This window comes from Natrix helvetica (genome assembly GCF_964273705.1).
Source record: "Natrix helvetica genome assembly, chromosome: 1".
NCBI classification, from domain to species: domain Eukaryota; kingdom Metazoa; phylum Chordata; class Lepidosauria; order Squamata; family Natricidae; genus Natrix; species Natrix helvetica.
The window spans coordinates 108,975,722-108,983,089 of NC_138548.1; positions in this window are offsets into that span (position 1 = coordinate 108,975,722).

Below are 7,368 nucleotides of genomic sequence, written 5' to 3' on the forward strand. Positions count from 1 at the left end.
TCAAATCGCCGAACTGCCGACCTTTCTAATCAACAAGCTCAGCGTCTTAGCCACTGAGCCATCGCGTCCCATTAGTAGTATATAGATAGCTGTATAGCTATAGAGAACTCTTTGATACTATTTATTTAGCAATATTTCTTGGATGATGACAGAACTCCTCTACCAACTTATTTTTAGGACTGAAATCAGGATGGAAACTGAGAGTAGTGCTATGCTTTGAGTGGAACAACCACTCATTTAGAGGACTTGTGGGTAACAGTGTAAGACACACGTTTTCAGTTTCTGTCACAAAGTATCTGTCTGTAATATTGTGATTTACTGAAGATAAATGTTTTCACTTGTATTCAATATATTGTCAATGAGTAATCCATTGAGATGATATTTTGAAGTTGGGGTTGCTTGTTCTATGTGGTATGAATTTTTACTAATTATACTGTATGTTCCATCGAACAGTGACTTGAAGTACATAATTTGGTGTAATATGTTTCTTGTTGTGAAAGGTGAAAGCAAAATACAGGACATTTTCAGGATCATTATAGTAAAAGCTGCCTAACCTTAGGTGGAAGTAACTCTTTTTCAACTATTGTTTCAAGAATCTTTGGGGTCTTTCTCCATTTCCATCTATCAGTAAAAAAGTCCCAACAGCATACATTTTTCTGGCTATATCTCCAGTGCTGTCCTAGTGTCCTTAGCTGAACTGATGTTGAAGTCCTGATTTCCCCCTTGTTCCTCCATCCAAGGACAGCCTCGTGTATATACTGTCAAAGCTCTTGAACTTTATTGCTCATTTCCCTGGAGAGAAGTCAACTGACTGGGCGCGTCTGGCAACAGAATAGAGAAATGGATTACAAAGAGATCAGCAAATGTCCCCTGTTGCTTTGCTGGTTCAAGAATGGGTGGAGAGATTTCAACTCAGCAGTGGGGGAAGAGGCCTTCAATGGATGCAAAAGATCCCTGCTACATTCCATACGTGAATATGATAGCGAGAACAAGGACATTAATGAGACCCAGTGGGAAGCGTTAGTACAGCCATCCTGCTCTTCCAATGATATGATGGACGACAGCAGCCCTGAAGCAGCCCTGTATATTACCGATTTGGAAGGACACCTGACAGGGGAACAGAGGTGTGATGGTGCAGAACTTAGAATGTAGTCTTGCAGACTAATTCTACCGACTGCTAGCAGTTCGATCCTGTCTGGCTCAAGGCTCAAGCCTTCCATCCTTCCGAGGTAAAATGAGGAGCCAGACTGTTGGGGGCAATATGCTAGCTCTGTAAACTGTTTAGAGAGGGCTGTAAAGTACTGTGAAGCGGTATATAAGTCTAAGTGCTATTGCTAAGTGGCTAAGACGCTGAGCTTGTTGATGAGAAAGGTTCAGCAGTTCGAATCCCTAGTGCCGCATAATGGAGTGAGCTCCCGTTACTTGTCCCAGCTTCTGCCAACCTAGCAGTTTGAAAGCATGTAAAAATGCAAGTAGAAAAATAGGAACCACCTTTGGTGGGAAAGTAACAGTTTTCCGTGTGCCTTTGGCATTTAGTTATGCCAACCACATGACCACGGAGACGTCTTCGGACAACGCTGGCTCTTCGGCTTTGAAACAGAGATGAGCACCGTCCCCTAGAGTCAGGAACGAGTAGCACATATGTGCGAGGGCTTTACCTTATCCTAAACTCTATGAGATTGTTTTCCCCAAAGGACAGAAGAAGGATAAGCTGCTGATACTGCTTCATCAGACAATATTTGTTCTTTCTAAATTGTCCATTTACAGGCAGTTTCTCTGGGATTATGGTGCTGGTAGAAGTTCTCTTAAATAGAGCTTGTTTAAACACTAGAGGGCACCAAAGACCCACAGATATTTAGCCCAAAGCTTGGAATTTAAGAGTTCAAGTAGTCTCCATTGCTCTTTGTCAATGAAATCAAACAAAGAACTGTTGGCATCTTTTTTCTTCCCCTCTCCTTATGCAAGCAGCAGTTCAAGCACAGTCCCACAATGGCTGCTGTGATAATGGCCTCCATTTCTAACCAAGGCAAAGCTGAAATCAGATTGAATGACTGTAGGCTATTCTATCACATCTGAAGAAGTTTTGGAAACTTCAGTTAGGCCAGAGTGTGACAGAGGACATAAGCATTAGCCAGGAAATAATGGCATACCTGCCTAGCAATAAATAGCCCTAGCTGTTTCCAGCCTGTGCCTGAGCCAGCTTCAGTTCCCACTTATCTTTAGGAGCTGCTTCCTCTCATATTAGCCTACTCAACACTCACGATCTGGTAGTGCGGTTAGTGCTCCCGTATGTCGGGTGCAAAACTCTGGACGAATATTAAATGCTAATAAAAAGAGCTTTGTGCATCTATTTGCTTTTTTATTGCTTTAGTAGACAGGAAAAATCAAAGAAAATATTTTAAAAATTACAAAAGCCAAGAGGAAAAATAGAAGCAAGAACATACTGTAATACATGTGGAAACCACCTCAATGTTTAAACAGAGTGCTTTTTAAGCATTTAAGGAGAGCAATAAATCTTGACCACACAGATTAATATGGGTCAGTCTTTCCATCGGCAATAGAGGTAGATAGTATTAATATCAATAGATATTAATAATATATATCAATCAACCACTATAAAACTGGAGTGGCAACTTTTTCCCTTTGCAGAAGCGTAGTGTTTGGTGAAGGTCCCATTAATACACAGTATTGATAAAGTTCCATATATTGTGATATATAATTCAAAGCCACATTCACTTTTCAACCACACCCACTTCCCAAAACCACATTAAACATGTATGGACATTAAGTTGTAGGACACTGATTTTCTCTCCTAGAAAAATGAAATATCCTGGGAAATATTGAAAAGGCAGATCAGAAATGGAGAAAAATGTTTTTAGGTAGGAAACAGACTCTCTCTTAATAGCCCCCACCTTTCTCAATGGTCCATTAGGGGCCCTGAGCTAGTTTACATAACAAAGATAGGATTAGCTTTCTACAGAAACTCACCACATGGCATCTGGGAACTCAACCAAACTTGGACTCAAAACACAGCCTACAGAATTGCCCCGGCATGGACCCATGGGAGTCTGACAACCAATCAGAATACATTTCTTACACAGGAACAGGAAATAGAGAGGTGGGGTCGAACAGAGAGTATAAAGCCAGGAACTTTCAGCATCTCACTCTCTTTTTCTTCTTCACTCAACATCTGGAAGCATGTAATCCCCCTTTTCTGTTCAGGAGCTCAAGCCATGTGATCCTGTTCACCATTAAACCATCTTTCCAAGCAGTCTCCATGTTTCCAGTGTCTTTTTCTCCACTTGGAGCTAAACCCAGAAGGACATTTCTTCCAACAAAGTCAAAACAGGAGAATTGTGGGACAAGCCCTTATCATATGTATACCATAGCATATATATAAATGTCTCCCTGCCCATTATTTTACATTTTCAGTATACTGGAGCTGACAATACATTCTTTGGAATGGGTAGAAGGCGTGAAAGAATGCATTTTGTTGAATTAATCTCATCTTCAAATTGTAAGAGATATATCTAGCTTTTTAAATATCCTTAACTACTTGTTTGTTAATATCTAGAATAGTGAACTCAAAAAGGTGTTTGAATTGAACATATTGCTGCTTTGAAATTTTAGATAAATTCAGTATAAATAGCATTACTAGGCAATACTTTTTCATGTATTTGCATGGTGTGAAAGTATCACTTGATAATTTCCACTGAGATTGTCTCTGTGCCTATAGACATGTTCAGATTATTGAAGGGTATGCATTGTCTGAGATCTTCTACCACCATGAAAATAGTTTCCCTTTATGAACAGTATTGCTGGGCTGAATAACGGTTTGAGAGAGGGAGGGAGAGAGGGAGGGAGGGAGAGAAAGAGAGAGGGAGGGAGGGAGGGAGAGGGAGAGAGAGAGAGAGAGAGAGAGAGAGAGAGAGAGGGAGGGAGGGAGGGAGGGAGGGAGGGAGAGAAGGCAAAGTGAAATAGGGAGTCCTGGCAACTATTTCGAGGGTGAAATTCATCGGATTTAGAGTGAAATTCCTCCCTCTTTGACTGTTATTTGGCAAAGAAGGTCCATCAATGCCCATCAAGGTACAACTGCCATGGTATTATTTAGCATTATTTAGTTCTGGAAATTTCAATAGGGAGAGGGAAGGCAAGATCTAACTATTGCCTGCCATTCCATCTTCACACATGTCCTTAAGAATACAATTATTCTGATCGCGGGTCCCCTTGAGGATGCACTGGTACTATCAGGATCAGGGGCTTTACCTCTGCTAAGAGTGGGTAGCTATCACTTCAAAAAGCAGTTCCATCGTAATTATCAAAACACCAGAGAACAAGAAGAGTGAGAGACTGCTGTTGAAGTGGATATATACTATAATTGATGGACTAAACTCCAGCTCATCGGATTCATAAACTATTTAACATACCAAGATGCCAATCCTTAAAACAGTTTACCAATTTGCCACCTATCAATGATGCAGCAGGGTTTTTTTTTTAAAGGATTATTGCTTAGCCCTCAATAAATTTCTTTTAATTCTGCAGGACTGGGATCCCCTTCCCCTGTAAATACATTTTTTAAAAACCCAGTAGCGCTGTACTTTTTTTTACTTAAGGAACAAGATCAGATTCCTCCTTCAACTGTATTCCTAAGGTAGCGTGCTAAACACTTGGCCTGTAATGTTCAGCCATCTAATAAATGCATAAATATCCCCATGGCTTGTTAAACTTGGAATGTCTGTGTTATTAATTTTTTGTAGCTTCAGAGAGAACACAGAGATGAATGTCGGTTTTTCTACAATGCAAGGAAGTATCAGAGCCAGGTTTGCATTGTTAGTAATTTTTACAGATTTCAGATGTTGTAGCTGAACTACCCCATCTGTAATGTTTGTTTATTCCATGTATATCCAACCACAATCCAAGTGATTCTTGTGCCTATTTCTGACAAAGATGATGCCAAAACATGTGTTGTGAAATCTCAGTGCAAGGTCTGTCATGATGTTGCATGTATATGAAGAACGGTTGCAGGAACTGTCTAGTTTAATGAAAAGAAAGACTAGGGGAGACATGATAGCAGTGTTCCAATATCTCAGGGGTTGCCACAAAGAAGAGGGAGTCAAACTATTCTCCAAGGCAGCTGAGTGTAGAACAAGAAGCAATGGGTGGAAACTAATCAAGGGGAGAAGCAATTTAGAACTAAGGAGGAATTTCCTGACAGTTAGAACAATTAATCAGTGGAACAGCTTGCCTCCAGAAGTTGTGAATGCCCCAACACTGGAAGTCTTTAAGAAGAGATTGGACAACCATTTGTCTGAAATGGTCTAGGGTTTCCTGCCTGAGCAGGAAACTAGAAGACCTCCAAGGTCCCTTCCAACTCTGTTGTTCTATTCTATTCAGAAGCAGAGATGCAACTTTAAAATGTGAGTGCATTTTGTCAGTTGCTCTGACTTGCCTGCCCCTATGCATTCAACACAAATTATTTGGACAGGGAATAGAGCACTGGAGAAGTAGGGAAAAGGTTCTTGGACTTGTACAAGAACCGCAGGGACAGCCTGGTTTTCATTCAAAATCAGCTGCTGGCTGTATCAAAGCCTATGGAGCTTCAGTGCTGTGAAGGGCAGACAGGAGAAACAACTCAGTGACATAGAGAAAAGGTACAGACTGCGGGAGCAGGAACCAGGAAATGACTCAGCACCACAACAATGAGAAAAAATAAGAAGGATGCAGAGTAGAGGAGCGTTGGCAGGCTAGTTGAGTCTTAAGAAAAAAATGTTTTAAAGCATTCCTGGAGATATTACTCTTGCAATGCAATGCCACCTATTTAGCAGTAAAACTTTGTCCTAGCCAAACAATGTAGGAGAAACAAACAAGACAGGACATTTCAACCCCGCAGCAAGCAAACGGAATGATCAAAAATCCCTGATCTCAAACCACATTGATAATAAACAACACCAGTTTGATTGGGGAGGAACAAAAATCATAGGCCATGACGCCACACACATGAATTTATTGAACCCTGATATTCTACCAAAGGAGCAATTAACAAGCATATTGATCTAGATCCAGCATATGAATACGTAAGAAACCAATCAACAAGAGAACCAATCAGCTGCTCAGAATTTAAATATAGCTCCAAACAAACAACCAATCACACAGCCAAATGACCACATTGGCACACAAGGTATTTATACGCTAAGGAGAACAGGACAAGAAAATCCTCCGGATAATGTTACCTAGTCTGGTAATGAAACATTCAGAAACTAAATTGAAACAAGCTTGGAGAGCAAACCACTGTCAAACACGAGTTCCCAACACCTGGATGTTACTATATACGGTACTGAATAGAGTCGGAGTGGGATTTGAACCTTCTGGTTTTTTATATGTAGAAAAGGACAGCAAATTTGCACCATTTCTCTCTTAACAACTTTATGTTTGGTGTGACTTTGTAAAAGTGTAGCGGATATCAATGAAATGGGCCAGTGGAGGGTTGCCAATTTTTTTACTACCGGTTTGGGCACACTCACACGGGCATGTGATGCTTCTGTGCATGCACAGAAGCCCGGGCAGGTGGGCAGAGCTTCCTGCCACCGCTACTACCGGTCCACTCAATCTGGGCCAAACCAGGAGCAACCGGGAGTATAGATGCATGTTGTATGATATTCACAATACAATACAATAGTAGAGTTGGAAGGGACCTTGGAGGTCTTCTAGTCCAACCCCCTGCCTAGGCAGAAACTCTATACCGTTCCAGACAAATGGCTATTCAACATCTTCTTAAAGACTTCCAGTGTTGGGGCATTCACAAGTTCTGGAGGCAAGCTGTTCCACTGATTAATTGTTCTGTCAGGAAATTTCTCCTCAGTTCTAAATTGCTTCTCTCCTTGATTAGTTTCCACCCATTGCTTCTTGTTCTACACTCAGGTGCCTTGGAGAATAGTTTGACTCCCTCTTCTTTGTGGCAACCCCTGAGATATTGGAACACTGCTATCATGTCTCCCCTAGTCTTTCTTTCCATTAAACTAGACATACCCAGTTCCTGCAACTGTTTTTCATGTGTTTTAGCCTCCAGTCCCCTAATGATCTTTGTTGCTCTTCTCTGCACTCTTTCTAGAGTCTCCACATCTTTTCTACATCGTGGTGACCAGAACTGAATGCAGTATTCCAAGTGTGGCCTTACCAAGGCCTTATAAAGTGGTATTAACATTTCGCATGATCTTGATTCTATCCCTCTGTTTATGCAGCCTAGAACTATGTTGGCTTTTTTTGCAGCTGCTGCATACTGCTGGCTCATATTTAAATGGTTGTCCACTAGGACTCCAAGATCCCCCTCACAGTTACTACTACTGAGCAAGGTACCACCTATACCGTACC